At 37.1% G+C, this 14,168-nt stretch overlaps 1 pseudogene; it reads right to left on the bottom strand.

Moving 5' to 3' along the window:
• Positions 1-12,187: 12,187 nt before the first annotated feature.
• On the bottom strand, positions 12,188-13,159 carry LOC110578450 (annotated as a pseudogene).
• Between the last annotated feature and the right edge of the window lie 1,009 nt (positions 13,160-14,168).

Below are 14,168 nucleotides of genomic sequence, written 5' to 3'. Positions count from 1 at the left end.
GAAGGACAAGGCAAGCCCAGGGTCCCCCTACTACTCTGCCATCTTAACTCTTCCATACAATTTCTTTTTGTGTGAGTTTTGGCAGACTATGTGTTTCATTAAATTGGTGGATTTGATCTATGTTATCAGATTTGTAGGCATAGAGTTGTTCATAATATTTCTTTATTGTCCTTTTAATGTCCATGAGACATGTTTGATTTTTAAGAGTTTGAATAGTTAACCAGGAAGTATTTCCTTAAGAAATCCTTTAAAACATATTGTCTTAAAATATTTTAAAACATATATGTAACATAAAGTTGTTACATATATGTTTTAAAATTATCTTTAAAATTAAGTTTTCTTAAGCTTTGAAAGTTGTTTATCCATTAACTACAAGATCCATAGAGTATTAGTAAATTTTTAATGATACCAGTATGATGTAAATGTTTGTATTAAAATAGAACTTATGCTCTTTTACTGTTTTTTAATTTTAATTTTTATTAACATATAATGTATTATTTGACTCAGGGGTACAGGTCTGTGATTCATCAGTCTTACACAATTCACAGCACTAACCATAGCACATACCCTCCCCAGTGTCCATCACCCAGCCACCCCATCCCGCCCACCCCCCTCCACTCCAGCAACCCTCAGTTTGTTTCCTGAGATTAAGAGACTCTTATGGTTTGTCTCCCTTTTGGTTTCACCTGATTTTTCCCCTCCTTCTCCTATGATCCTCTGTCTTGTTTCTCAAATTCCTCATATCAGTGAGATCATATGATTCTTGTCTTTCTCTGATTGACTTATTTGGCTTAGCATAATACCCTCTAGTTGCATCCACATCATTGCAAATGGCAAGATTTCATTTTTTTGATGGCTGCATAATATTGTATATATATACCACTTCTTCTTTATCCATTCATCTGTTGATAGACATCTAGGCTCTTTCCATAGCTTGGCTGTTGTGGACATTGCTGCTATAAACATTTGGATCACTACATTTGTATCTTTGGGGTAAACACCCAGTAGTGCAATTGCTGGGTTGTATGGTAGCTCTATTTTCAACTTTTGAGGAACCTCCATACTGCTTTCCAGAGTGGCTGCACCTGTTTGTATTCCCATCAACAGTGTAGGAGAGTTCCCCTTTCTCCACATCCTTGCCAACATCTGTCATTTCCTGACTTGTTAATTTTAGCCATTCTGACTGGTGTGAGGTGGTATCTCATTGAGATTTTGATTTGTATTTCCCTGATGCCTAGTGATGTTGAGCACTTTTTCATGTGTCTGTTGGCCATTTGGATGTCTTCTTTGCAGAAATGTCTGTTCATGTCTTCTGCCCATTTCTTGATTGGATTATTTGTTCTTTGGGTGTTGAGTTTGATAAGTTCTTTATAGATTTTGGATACTAGCCCTTTATCTGATATGTCATTTGCAAATATCTTCTCCCACTCTGTCAGTTGTCTTTTGGTTTTGTTGACTGTTTCCTTTGCTGTGCAAAAGCTTTTTATCTTGATGAAGTCCCAATAGTTAATTTTTGCCCTTGCTTCCCTTGTCTTTGGCGATGTTACTAGGAAGAAGTTGTTGCAGCTGAGGTTGAAGAGGTTGCTGCCTGTGTTCCCCTCAAGGATTTTGATGGATTCCTGTCTCACATTGAGGTCTTTCATCTATTTTGAGTCTATTTTTGTGTGTGGTGTAAGGAAATGGTCCAGTTTCCTTCTTCTGCATGTGGTTGTCCAATTTTCCCAACACCATTTGATGAAGAGACTATATTTTTTCCATTGGACATTCTTTCCTGCTTTGTTGAAGATTAGTTGATCATAGAGTTGAGGGTCCATTTCTGGGCTCTCTATTCTGTTCCCTTGATCTATGTATCTGTTTTTGTGCCAGTACCATACTGTCTTGATGATGACAGCTTTGTAATAGAGCTTGAAGTCTGGAAATGTGATGCCAGCAGCGTTGGTTTTCTTTTTCAACATTCTTCTGGCTATTCGGGGTCTTTTCTGGTTCCATACAAATTTTAGGATTATTTGATCCATTTCTTTGAAAAAAGTGGATGGTATTTTGATAGGGATTGCATTAAATGTGTAGATTGCTCTAGGTAGCACAGACATTTTCTCAATATTTGTTCTTCCAATCTGTGAGCATGGAACATTTTTCCATTTCTTTGTGTCTCCCTCAATTTCTTTCATGAGTATTCTATAGTTTTCTGAGTACAGATTCTTTGCCTCTTTGGTTAGATTTATTCCTAGGTATCTTATGATTTTGGGTGTAATTGTAAATGAGATTGACTCCTTAATTTCTCTTTTTTTCTGTCTTGTTGGTGTATAGAAATGCCACTGATTTCTGTGCATTGATTTTATATCCTGCCACTTTACTGAATTCCTGTATGAGTTCTAGCAGTTTTGGGGTGGAGTCTTTTGGGTTTTCCACATAAAGTATCATATCATCCACAAAGAGTGAGAGTTTGACTTCTTCTTTGTTGATTTGGATGCCTTTTATTTCTTTTTGTTGTCTGATTGCTGAGGCCAGGACATGCAGTACTATGTTGAATAGTAGTGGTGATAGTGGACATCCCTGCCATGTTCCTGACCTTAGGGGAAAAGCTTTCAGTTTTCCCCCATTGAGAACGATATTTGCTGTGGGTTTTTCATAGAAGGCTTTTGTGATATTGAGGTATATACCCTCTATCCCTGCATTGTGAAGAGTTTTAACCAAGAAAGCATGCTGTACTTTGTCAAATGCTTTTTCTCCATCTATTGAGAGGATCTCATGGTTCTTTTCCTTTCTTTTATTAATGCAGTGTATCACACTGATTGATTTGCAGATGTTGAACCAAACTTGCAGCCCAGGAATAAATCCCACTTGGTCGTGGTGAATAATCCTTTTAATGTACTGTTGGATCCTATTGGCTAGTATTTGGTGAGAATTTTTGGATCCATGTTCATCAGGAATATTGGTCTGAAGTTCTCCTTTTTGAAGGGCTCTTTGGTTTTGGGATCAAGGTAATGCCTGTCTCATTAAATGAGTTTGGAAGTTTTCCTTCCATTTCTATTTTGTTGTTGTTGTTGGAACAGTTTCATAAGAATAGGTATTAATTCTTCTTTAAATGTTTGGTAGAATTCCCCTCGGAAGCCATCTGGCTCTGGGCTCTTGTTTGTCAGGAGATTGTTGATTACTGCTTCAATTTCCTTAGTGGTTGTGGGTCTGTTCAGGTTTTCTATTTCTTCCTGGTTCAGTTTTGGTAGTTCATACATCTCTAGGAATGCATCCATTTCTTCCAGATTGTCTACTTTGCTGGCATATAGTTGCTCATAATATGTTCTTATAACTGTATTTCTTTGATGTTGGTTGTGATCTCTCTTCTTTCATTCATGATTTTATTTATTTGGGTCCTTTCTCTTTTCTTTCACAAGTCTGCCCAGGGGTTTATCAATCTTATTCTCTCAAAGAACCAGCTCCTAATTTTGTTGATCTATTCTACTGTTCTTTTGTTTTCTATTTCATTGATTTGTGCTCTGATCTTTTTTATTTCTCTTCTCCTATTGAGTTTAGGCTTTATTTGCTGTTCTTTCTCCAGCTCCTTTAGGTGTAGGGTTAGGTTTATATTTGAGACTTTTCTTATTTCTTGAGAAAGGCTTGTATTGCTATATACTTTCTTCTTAGGACAGCCTTTGCTGCAACCCAAAGATTTTGAGCAGTTGTGTTTTCATTTTCATTTTTTTCCATGAATTTTTAAAATTTTTCGGTTCACCCATTCATTCTTTAGTAGGATGCTCTTTAGCCTCCATGTATTTGAGTTTTTTCCAACTTTCCTCTTGTGATTGAGTTCTAGTTTCAAAGCATTGTGGTCTGAAAATATGCAGGGAAGGATCCCAATATTTTGGTACCACTGAGACCTGGTTTCTGACCCAGGATGTGATCTATTCTGGAGAATGTTCCATGTTCACTAGAGAAGAATGTGTATTCTGTTGCTTTGGGATGGAATGTTCTGAATATATCTGTGAAGTCCATCTGGTCCAGTGTGTCATTTAAAGCCTTTATTTCCTTTTTGACCTTTTGCTTAGATGATCTGTCCATTTCAGTGTGGGGGGGTGTTAAAGTCCCTTACTATTATTGTATTATTGTCAATGTGTTTCTTTGATTTTGTTATTAATTGGCTTATATAATTGGCTGCTCCCATGTTAGGGGCATAGATATTTACAATTGTTAGACCTTGTTGGATAGACCCTTTAAGTATGATGTAGAGTCCTTCCTCATCTCTTATTATAGTCGTTGGTTTAAAATCTAATTTGTCTTATATAAGGATTGCCACCCTAGCTTTCTTTTGATGTCCATTAGCATGGTAAATGGTTTTCCACCCCTCACTTTAAATCTGGAGGTGTCTTTGGGTCTAAAATGAGTCTTTTGCAGATAGCATATTGATGGGTCTTTTTTTTTTTATTCAATCTGATACCCTGTTTCTTTTGATTGGTACATTTAGCCCATTTACATTCAGGGTAACTATTGAAAGATATGAATTTAGTGTCATTGTATTGCCTGTAAGGTGACTATTACTGTATATTGTCTGTGTTCCTTTCTGGTCTATGTTACTTTTAGGCTCTCTCTTTGCTTAGAGGACCCCTTTCAATATTTCTTGTAGGGCTGGTTTGGCGTTCGTAAATTCTTTTGGTTTTTGTTTGTCCTGGAAGCTTTTTATCTCTCCTTCTATTTTCAATGCCAGCCTAGCTGGATATAGTATTCTTGGCTGCATATTTTTCTCCTTTAGTCACCTGAATATATCATTCCTGTCTTTTCTGGCCTGCCAGGTCTCTGTGCATAGGTCTGCTGCCAATCTAATGTTTCTACCATTGTAGGTTACAGAACTCTTCTCCCAAGCTGCTTTCAGGACTTTCTCTTTGTCTCTGAGACTTGTGAGTTTCAGTATTAGATGTTGGGTTGTTTACCTATTTTTACTGATTTTGAGGGGGGTTCTCTGTGCCTCCTGGATTTTGATGCCTGTTTCCTTCCCCAAATTAGGGATGTTCTCCAATACAATTTGCTCCAATATACCTTCTGCCCTTATTTCCCTTTCTTCTTCTGGGATCCCAATTATTCTAATATTGTGTCATCTTATGGTATCACTTATCTCTCGAATTCTCCCCTTGTGATCCAGTAGTTGTTTATCTCTCTATTTCTCAACTTCTTTATTCTTCATCATTTGGTCTTCTATATCACTACTTCTCTCTTCTGCTTCATTTATCCTAGCAGTTAGAGCCTCCATTTTTTATTGCACCTCATTAATAGCCTTTTTGATTTCAACTTGGTTAGATTTATTTTATTTCTCCAGAAAGGGATTCTCTAGTATCTTCTATGCTTTTTTCAAGCCCAGCTAGTATCTTTATAATTGTCATTCTGAACTTTGGTTCTGACATCTTACTAATGTCCATATTGATTAGGTCCCTGGCAGTCAGTACTGCCTCTTGTTTTTTGTTTTTGTTTTTGTTTTTTTTGAGGTGAGTTTTTCTGTCTTGTCATTTTGTCCAGAGAAGAGTAGATGAATGAGAGAACAAAATGCTAAAAGGGTAACAACAACCCTAGAAAAATATACACTAAACAAATCAGAAGAGACCTGAAACCAGGGGGAAAAGAAAGGAAAAAAAAAAAAGAATATGATCAGGCTGGTGAATAGAACAGAGGCACACACTGAATTTTGGGTGTATTTTGTTCTGTTAGAAGAAATTGTGCCTCCAAATTTTAAAGAAAGAAAAACTTACATATGTAGGAAAATAAGGGTAAATACAATGAAGGGATGGAATATGACTATAAAGATGAAAATTTAAAAAGATTTTTAAAAAGGAATAGATAAGATAAGAAGTTGATTGAAGAAAGAATGAAAAAAATTAAAGAAAAAAAGGAGAGAATGTGATCAGGCAAGAGACTAGGACAAAGTCATACACGATTTAGGGTATATTTTGGTCTGTTAGAAGAAATTGTATCCCAAAATTTCAAAGAAAGAAAAACTGATATGTATATAAAAAATAAGGTTAAATACAATGAAGGAATAGAATATGACTTTAAAAATGAAAATTAAAAAAATTTTAGAAAAGGAATTGATAAGATGTTGGTTGAAAAAGGAAAGAAGAAAAACTCAACTAAAAAAATAGAAAAAATAAAGAAAATTTAAAAAATTAACTGAAGGACTAAAGAATCATAGGAAAAAAAGCCATGAATTCTATGTGCTGTATTCCTCTAGCTCTGGGGTTTTGCAGTTCTCATTGTTTGGTAAACTTGCTCTTGGCTGGATGTTCTTGCTGATCTTCTGGGGGAGGGGCCTGTTGCAGTGATTCTCAAATGTCTTTTCCCCGAAGCAGAATTATCCTACCCTTGCCAGGGGCAGGCTAAGAAACCGGCTTGGGTTTGGTGTAGGAGCTTTTATTCCCTGAAAGCTTTCTGTGCAGCTTTGGAGGACAAGAGTGAAAATGGCGGCCTCCCAATCTCTGGCCCCGGAGGAGCCGAGAACTCGGGGCCCCACTCCTCAGTACACCCTCAGAGAAAAGCAGTCAATCATTCCTGTCTCACCGGTCTCCCAGCTGCACTCCACGCTTACCTGGCCTGTGACTGAACGTTTCTATCTCTGGCACACGACCCCTTTTGGAGTCTCCAAACCCAGAAGATTCCTGTAGTGGGCTTCCGTGCCAATCCTCACGGGGGAGGAAGGGGAGTCTCCCCAGATCTGCTGCTTGTTGGGTCCCTGCTCAAAGAGCAGTGGCCCGACTGTGCTGCGGATCACAGTTTATGGCAACCCTGAGCTGAGAGCCCTCTCCTCAGCTCCATCTTTGCTGCCAGACTCCCTGCTCCAATACCTGGGAGCTCTGCCACTCGGGTACCCCCAGGTCTTTCTGCAACTCCTAGGGTCCTGAGACCACACTGTCCCAGCGAGGGTTCCACCCCCTGCTTAGCCACTGGAGCAATGTCCCTCAGCGGAGCAGACTTCTAACAATTCTGATTTTGTGTTCCAATGCTCTATCACTTGCCGGTAGCCGGCTTCCTCCCCGCATGGTCTATCTTCCTGAATATTGCCGCGGATTCACTTCCCCGCATGTCCTACCTTCCAGAAAGTGGTCGCTTTTCTGTTCATAGAATTGCTACTATTCTTTTCTTTGATATCCTGTTGAGTTTGTAGGTGTTCTGAATGGTTTGATAACAATCTAGCTGAATTCCTGGGACCAGAAGAAATTTAGGTGTACTCCTCCTCCACCATCTTGCTCCTCCCTTCATGTTCTTTTACTTTTCCCTTTTCTTTTACTATGTTCTTTTACTTATGTCTTATGAGCTATAGAAGATGGCACTAAGTTAGGACTTTATTAAGTGTATACACATTAAAATATTTTTGAATAAATATAGTTACTGTGCTATATTGTATGTTTATATTGTTTTGCATCACAGCATACTTCCTTTACTACCTCATGTACCCAGTGTTGTGCTACAGACATCTTTTTTTTTAAAGATTTTATTTATTTATTTGACAGAGACACAGCGAGAGAGGGAACACAAGCAGGGTGAGTGGAAGAGGGAGAAGCAGGCTTCCTGCTGAGCAGGGAGCCTGATGCGGGGCTCGATCCCAGGACCCCAGGATCATGACCTGAGCTGAAGGCAGACACTTTACAACTGAGCCACCCAGGCGCCCCCAGTGCTACAGACGTCTTAACAAATATTTTTTCAAGGAATGAAATAACCCAATCCACCAGCAAATTTACCTTCTTTGAAAAATTAACAGAATAATTATGTCTTTATTTAGTTAAAATTTTGTTTTATAAATAGATTAATAAAAACATTAAAGTAATAGAAATAATTCATTATATTAGTTTTAAATTTCTGAAAGACATACAAGATGCAGGCACATCCAAGTATGCAAGGAGGTATTTTATTTGCTCTGATGTAGGAAGAATTATCCACTAAAACGTAGGGTTTTTTTTTCTCCCCTGCACACAGCCCAAATATAGTCCCATCTTGACAGATTATAAATATAACCTGAGAGTTATAATATTAAACTGAATTAAAGTTTTAACAGTAAGTATGATTTCCAGAGTTGAATAGGCTATAGATATTACATTCTGCTTCTCTGATACTTAATCAGCATCACTTATGAAGCAATATTTAAAATCATGTGGTGAAATTGGTTCATTGATAAAGCAGACCTGCGCCAGGAAGCATCGTCTACTTCAGAGTAATTTTTCTGGGTTGAGAATGGGTATTAAGTGAGGATTAATATAATCCTAAGAAGGAATGGTCTATAAAGGGGAGGTAAATGATTTGCATAGAGGTGTATGTATAGAATAAATATTCTTCATGTAACCAAACTCTGGATACTCAGATAGTTGAATTCAGCCTGGTAACAGGAAATAGCATATTAGGATTCAGGTAAAACCCCAATAATTAAAATGTGAAATTGCCAGCATTAAAAATACCTACAAATTAGCTCAAATGTTAATCTTTGTATACATAATGAGGTCACATTTCAGTGTTAACTGATGAACCAACACAAAGGTTCTTGTTATCATAGTATCGGTTTGTAAGTCTCTGAGGTGGCAATGCTTCCTCAAGGAGGTAAGACTTGCCATAACACACAATATTCCTGAATGAACTAACCACTTAACAGAATTAATTTCCCTTTACACATTCATCCCTGCTTAACTCTACTGTCTTCATCCATCATGCCAACATATTATTTACTAATATTTTGATATAGTAAACATTATTCAAATTCAATGTAAAACAATCTTGAGAAAGATGCAATAGACTTCATATAGTTGTTGAATGTGCGCTTGGAGAACTACTTGTAGGAAATGTAAAGTCCCATTGACAAATAGGACCTGGTAGAGTTAGGACAATTAAAAAGTGAACAATAAATGAGAAAAATAAAGACAAATTCAATGGATAAGAATTTGTACAATAAGAATTAGGAGGGACCGTTGGGAAAATTGGTGGAGACTGACATTTTACAAAATTGCTCCATTATTAATATTCATTATCATTATTCCTTGAGTTCAAAAGTTAAGTAAAGATTGTATCTAGTTATCATACTTTATTCTTCTGGAGAATAAGGCCAAGAAAAACACTTGACACTTGATTCATTATTTGTAAAATTAGTACACATTTGTGATTATAACTAAATTTTGGTTAAGTGTAAGATAACATTTATTTCCATAAGTTTTAGTTTTGTTTTTTAAAGTCCTAAACAAATCTCTTTTCTCCACTTACTGTGGAATATTGGTCAAGATTTTAAAAGGATTAATTTTATGAGACTTTTCCTCCTATATCCAGCAGTACTTAGGTGAAAACAGTCTGTGATTCTATTCTGCCCAGTGATCATTTCTGACATTTCAGACAATAGCTTGTACAGCCCAGATTTATTACTTTGAGAAAGATTAGACCACAGCAATGTCAATCTCACTTGCTATTTTCCATAAGCATAACCTTGAAAATCCAGACAGGAAGAATAGATTGAGAAAGCCTCGCTTTTAAGGATTGTTCCAAAGTCTGAATATACTTCATAAAATTAGATTTGGGCAGCATGTATGATAAGGTCAGAGCTAGGTATCACCTAGAAAGAAAGATGTAGTGAGCTGAGGGATAAAAGGAAAGTCAGAGGGAAATAATTGGTGTTTGCTGAGATGGTGTTCTGTGACTTACATTCCCAGGGGGGTGTTCTAGGAATGAGATGAGGAGACAATCGAACGGCCATTGAAGTTTGGAGAAATATGGCAAGAGGAACCTTCCAGAGGGACCCATGATAACTTTCACGCATTGAACCCATACTGCATGTCATCCAGAAGTGTACAAATGATGCCCTTCAGCCTTTTTGTAGACCTTTCCTTCAGCTAGGTGCTGAGGTATATCAATTACCCAAATACCAGTTTTTCCATCCTCTTAAATATCCTAGACAGAGAGGTCAAGAGAATTTACTCAGAAATTAGCAGAGGGAGAGAGCAAGACAGACCAAGATAGCAGACTTGACAGAAGCCTTGTGAAATTAAAAAGTAAATGTTTTAGGTGAAATCATGCTTCCATGTCTAGCCTGGGGACTGGATATAAACATAGAAATCAAAACTGATAGTGGCACCAAGAGATAACCAGAAAGTCAAAGAGGATCAAACTTCTCAAAGGGATATAACAGGGACAGAGCTCAATCTGTAACATGACACCATTTTGGGTTTTTTTTTAAGATTTTATTTATTTATTTGACAGAGAGTGAGAGTGAGCATGAGTTGGGGGGAGGTAGAGGGAGAGGGGGAAGCAGGCTCCCCGCTGAGCAGGGAGCCCAACACCTTACTCCATCCTAGGACCCTGAGATCATGACCTGATCTGAAGGCAAATGCTTAACTGACTGAGCCACCCAGGCACCCCAACATGACACCATTTAAATGCCATATCAGACAAGTACCTATACATTTAGATGCATTCAAGGAAGGATGGTGGTAGGGTTGGGCAAATACTAAATTGATGAGGTTTAAATTAGAAACAACAAGGGGCACCTGGGTGGCTCAGTCAGTTTAGCCTCTGACTCTTGGTTTTGGCTCAGGTTGCGATCTCAGGCTCCTGAGATGGAGCCCTGAATTGGGCTCCAAACTCAGTGTGGAGTCTGCTTGAGATTCTTTTCCCCTCCCCCTCTGTTCCTCTCCCGACTTGTGTGTTCTGACTCTAAAATTAATAAATAAATAAAATCTTAAAAAAATAAAATAAATTAGAAACACCCAAGAAAATCTTGAAATGTATCAATTTCAAATCTTGAAATGTCTAATTATATGGAATTAGCTAGATTAGATTTTTTGGAGGTTACAAATGGAAACAAAGTGATTTTAAGTTTGTACTCATGACTTAGGGGATTGGAAATACTGCATCTATGTTCCCACAACTTTTTCTAAATAGACTCAACCTGTTGATTTTCCATGTGAAATCCGCTTCTGTGGCTGGCTAGCCTGGACCAGAGCTGTAACCCGACAGTTGCCTTTTGGGAATTTAGATGTGACCTCAGAGCATTAAGAGAAGAGGTAGAAGGGGGAATTTTTCTTTTTCATATGGGTTCTCCTTGACCCAGAAGTTAGTCATTAAAATCATGACAATGTTCTATTAATTAAGAAGATGGAAAAGCTGGTATTGTGGTAACTGAGATATCCCAGAACCTAGAGTAGTGCTTCCACATAGCAAGGTCTCAATAAATCTATGTTGAATAAATAAATGAAAAGTAATTCTTTCATTTTGTTTCATTAAAATCATTTAATTCTAAAAAATAAATAAAATCATTTAATTCTACTTACATTCCACAACGTCAGGTTTTGCAATGGTGAAAAGAAAAAAAAAATAAGGAATTATTGTAGATAAGCCCTACCCACAATTCAAAAATCATACCTTCATGTCTATATATAATATAGTATTGTCCTCATTGTTGAATCCTTTCCTCACCTCTCAAGAAGGAGAATAGAGAAGTTGAATGTAACTCACTGACAATGGAGGCTCTTCAAATCTTACATGAAGTTTGACTACTTGCCTGGAACTTTGTGTTATGGCATCTTTATGAGTGTACATAGGGGAGTAAATAACTTTCTGAAGATAACTACTCTTGAAGTTGACATTCTGTGCCTAATTATTCAACTCCATTGGAACTTTAACTTGGAAATATAATACTCACTTTTATTTGACACCTTCATTTTCTTACTACCTCTATCCTAACTATAGTGTCCCCCTCAATGCTATTAAAACTGCTTCCTCAAAATTTACTTGCTTCAACTTTGTCTCTCATGGTTGTGAGTGATCTCATTGGTTGAAGGTTCACATGCCCTTCAAGTCTTTTAGCCTAACTGGAGTACTCATGCTCCAAGCTATTAACGTGGACTGGCTGTGAATGTTAAATAGAATTCTCCTTTATATGTGCAACTGATAGTTTTGCTGTTTTCCTTTTGGGGGCTGATAATCCCAATCCCTGATGCAGACATAGTCCATGAGCATGACAACACACTAAGCTGTTTCTTGAATGAATTACAAGTTTGGTTTTGAATTTTTTTGTTATTTTGAATTAAAATTTATCACAGTTTTCTCTTTCCTATATATTTTCTCCCATATATATTTCTTCCTAAATTGATTTCATTATGCTATATTCCAATATTTTACATGTAATTTGTGTATTTTCTCTGTGTAATTTCACTTGAAAGTATTTTCCACTTTTAAATCACTATGTCACAGTAGATGTCATTTGTTTCCAACTTTCATGAAATCGTTTTTTCTTCAGAATTTTTCTTAAGACAGTTATTACTTCCTTATTTCTCAAGCTATAAATAAAAGGATTTAGTAAGGGAACTACTATTGTAAACAAAATAGCAGCTGGTATATCTCAATCGCCTTCTTCAAGCAAATTTGGTCTAATGTACGTGAAAAAAAGAGATCCATAGAATAACGAAACAGATAAAAAGTGGGATGCACAGGTAGAAAAGGCTTTGACCCTTCCTTCTTTGGATTTCATTTTGAAAATAGTAAAGAGAACGTGGAAGTAAGATATTAAGACACCGCCTATGGTGAAGACTTGAATTGAACCTGAAAAGATAAGTAGTACCAGCTCATTGACATAAGGGTCAACACAGGAGAGTCGGTATAAAGGAAGAATATCACAATAAAAGTGGTTAATGTGATTAGATCCACAGAAAGCTAACCTAAATAGAAGCTCTACGTGAATCATGGGATGCAGGTTTCCAGCTATGTAGGCCCCTGTGTTCATCTGAATGCAGAGTTTCTTTGACATCATGGTGTGGTACTGCAGTGGGCTGCATATGGCCACATAGCGATCACAGGCCATTGCCGCCAGGAGAAATCAGTCCGCGGTTTCAACAGTGCAAAGGAAATAGAACTGTGCCATACATTCACAGAGGGAAACCATTCTGTTCTCAGAGAAGAAGTTCCCTAACATCTCAGGAGTGATGGTACAGGCACAGCAAGAGTCCACAATAGCCAAGTTGCCCAGAAAGATGTACATGGGTGCGTGAAGATGATGCTCTTTTGAAATCAGTATCACCAGGCCAAGATTCCCCACCATGGTGATCAGGTACATTACATGGCAAAGAACACCACAAACAGAAGGCTCTTCAACTCTGGGTGATCTGTAAATCCTGTGAGGAAAAACTCACTTCTCATGGTGATTTTCTTCAGCCATTCCTGACTTCTCTGTTGAGAAAAAAATTATGGAGAGATGAGGTGCTAATTTATAATATGCCCAATTTGACTGCTAAGCTAACAGGTTCAGAAGGACAAGGAGCATATTATATAAGGCTTTTCATAGGTTGTGTGGGACATGGCACATGCCCGGTTCTGTGGTAGTATCAATCTCCTGAAGCTATTACATGTGTAGCTACTCTTTTAACATTCTTCCAGCATATTTTCAAGAAAAATATCAGATTATATGCACAGGGATGGCTTTTGAGGACTTAAGAGGAATGTTCAGTGCAAAAAAACTTCTCTATATGGTTAGGTAAAGCTGATTCATAATTCAGGTGTCAGCAATTAGCATCAGTGTTCCCAAACAATTTCAGTTATTGTATACGTACTGATTAACAATGATGTTGAGAAAACTATCTCATACACTAATGTTCAAAGCAGCATTATTCACAATAGCGAAAGCTGGAAACAACCCAAATGGCCATTGATGAATGAATGGATGAACAAAATGTGGTATATATGTACAAGGAAATATTATTCAACCTTAAAAAGGAATGAAATTCTGACACATGTTAAAACATGGATGAACCTTGAAGATGTCATGTTAAGTGAAATAAACTAGACACAAAAGGACAAATATTGTATGATTCCACTTACATGAATTAAAGTCGCCAAAGTCATAGAGAAAAAAAGTAGAATGACAGTTGTCAGCAAGAGGGAGGAAGTGGGTGGTTATTGTTTAATATGTATGGAGTTTCATTTTGGCATGGTAAAAAAATTCTGGAAATAGTGATGATGGTTACAAAACAATATAAATATACTTAATATCACTGAACTATATACTAAAATACGGTTAAAATTTTCTTATGTGTATTTTATCACCATAAAAAATTTTTTAAAAGATTATATGCATTTGCAAACTCTTTTTTTTTTTAAGATTTTATTTATTTATTTGACACAGAGAGAGAGCAGGAGAGAGTAATCACAAGTGGGGGAGCGGTGGACAG

Source organism: Neomonachus schauinslandi, chromosome 1 (genome assembly GCF_002201575.2).
Source record: "Neomonachus schauinslandi chromosome 1, ASM220157v2, whole genome shotgun sequence".
NCBI lineage: Eukaryota > Metazoa > Chordata > Mammalia > Carnivora > Phocidae > Neomonachus > Neomonachus schauinslandi.
Note: the sequence above shows the minus strand (reverse complement) of the source record. Positions and strands in the feature narration are given on the sequence as shown.